Source organism: Penaeus chinensis, chromosome 25, assembly GCF_019202785.1.
Source record: "Penaeus chinensis breed Huanghai No. 1 chromosome 25, ASM1920278v2, whole genome shotgun sequence".
NCBI lineage: Eukaryota > Metazoa > Arthropoda > Malacostraca > Decapoda > Penaeidae > Penaeus > Penaeus chinensis.
In genome coordinates this window covers 7829605-7832064 of record NC_061843.1, presented here as the reverse complement: position 1 = coordinate 7832064, position 2460 = coordinate 7829605, and the positions used below count along the sequence as shown (strand labels likewise).

Here is a 2460-nt window from a genome sequence, read left to right as displayed (position 1 = left end):
AGAGAGAGAGAGAGAGAGAGAGAGAGAGAGAGAGAGAGAGAGAGAGAGAGAGAGAGATAATGAGAGGATGAGAGAATGAGAGAGAGAGAGAGAGAGAGAGAGAGAGAGAGAGAGAGAGAGAGAGAGAGAGAGAGAGAGAGAGAGAGAGAGAGAGAGAGAGAGAGAGAGAAAGAGAAAGAGAGAGATAGATAGAGAGAGAGAGAGAGAGAGAGAGAGAGAGAATGAGAGAGATAGAGAGAGAGAGAGAGAGAATGAGAATACAGGAGAGATAAATATAAACAGACTGACAGAGTTGAAACCAGTTTGCACCTTAGCTCTGCTCCTCCTGGCTTGACATCCGTGTTTCCGCTTGCCAGATGTATCTCCTGCCTCTCTCGGCTGTCTACAATAGCACTCACCATCTGTGATTTCCTGTTACACATGTAACAGCGTTTACATTTTTATCTACCTTATTCATCTCTCTCATTCATTCTCTTTCTCTCTCACTCATTCTCTCTGTCTCTCTGTCTGTCTCTGTCTCCTTCTCTGTCTTTCTGTCTGTCTCTGTCTGTCTCTGTCTGTCTCTGACACTTTCTCTCTCTCTCTCTCTCTCTCTCTCTCTCTCTCTCTCTCTCTCTCTCTCTCTCTCTCTCTCTCTCTCTCTCTCTCTCTCTCTCTCTTTCTCTCCCTATCTATCTCTTTGAGTGTGTGTGTGTCTGTGTGTGTCTTTCCTTGTCCATTTCTCCCTTAGCTACCTGTTAATACCGCACTTGCGCAAGCAACATTACCACACGACCTAACTACTTCCATTACCTACCGCACTTTCGCAAAACACCGATCTCATTCACCCATTAACTACTCCTATTTACCCTTTCACAAAGTACTAATTATCGTGTCCTTCGTTACCGATACCCGTACCCCCCCTCCCCAATCCCCATCCCACCACCCATCTACCCACCGATACCCCCTGGACTCACTACCCACGTGGGTGCGCGACAGTGCGCGTGGCGTGCGTGGTCTCGCATTAAACACGTGTTCTAGGATGAGTCATAAAGCTTACTCTCCCATGCTCTCTTTCCGTTAATTTTTTCCCCGATTGTAGGTACAATTTTATTCTTTTGCTTGCGATGACGCTTTATGTAAATTATTCTTGGGTAGATAGAAGTTAAATGCAATTCTATATTATAGTTTGGTTATGTTCTGGTATGCATTTAGCATAGCACTGGTCATACATAAAGCATAACCCAAGAAAAAGGTAGTAATTTAATGTGAATGTTAAGTATCAGCATATATATAGTGCACCAGAGAAAAAATAATGTCCATAATAAGCTGAACAATTTACAGTAAATAAACATACCCATGGTTATTTATAAAAAGGCATATTGTCACAACAGCTACATATATTCTACAAAATGTAACATTCTAAACAGTTACAAAAGTAGCCTCGAACCTCTGGCGGGACTCGAACCCGCAATCCTTGGCTTAGGAGGCCAATGCCTTATCCATTGGGCCACAGAGGCTTGGTATTGATGTAGGTATTACAAATAAATTTTGTCTCTACTAAGACCAGAAAATGCATTAAAACAGAGATCATGTTTATTTAAGACTCCCACTCTGTAGAACGTTGTAGTTTTTTTTCCTCTCGGTGACTAAATCTCTCCTTTTATTTCGTACTCTTAAGGCATAGTAAATAAACCTGGTTGTCATATTTACACCTTTGCATGTCAACACTGCGCAGCATAATCGACCTGTAGATGTATCTGTCTCACCGGTACTCAGACCGTTACTATTAATTGATATTTAATTTTCGCTTTGCCCTATCTATCTCCACCAGAGAGATTCATATATGAATATAGATACACACACACACACACACACACACACACACACACACACACACACACACACACACACACACACACACATATATATATATGTGTGTTTGTGTGTGTGTGTGTGTGCGTGTGTGTGCGTGTGTACGCGTGTGTGTGCGTGTGTGTGCGTGTGTGTACGTGTGTGTGCGTGTGTGTGTGTGTGTGTGTGTGTGTGTGTGTGTGTGTGTGTGTGTGTGTGAGCATATATATATATGTATATATATATATCATGAGAAAAAGAGAGTAATTCATATATGAATGTATATAGATATACATATATCTATATATATGTATATAGATATACATATATATGTGTGTGTGTATGTAATTATGTATATATATATATATATATATATATATATGTGTGTGTGTATATATATGTATGTACATATATATGTACATATATATACATATATATACATATATATGTATGTATGTATACACACACAGACACATATATGTATAATGTATATATATGATATGTATGATATATATATATTTATATATAATATGCATAATATATATATATATATAAAATATACAATATATACGTATGTGTGTGTGTGTGTGTGTGTGTGTGTGTGTGTGTGTGTGTGTGTGTGTGTGT

At 39.0% G+C, this 2460-nt stretch overlaps 1 non-coding gene across 1 annotated transcript; it reads right to left on the bottom strand.

Annotated features, from left to right (window-relative positions):
- Positions 1-1426: 1426 nt before the first annotated feature.
- On the bottom strand, positions 1427-1499 carry Trnar-ccu. The gene has a single exon. It is a non-coding gene; the product is annotated as a tRNA-Arg (tRNA).
- Between the last annotated feature and the right edge of the window lie 961 nt (positions 1500-2460).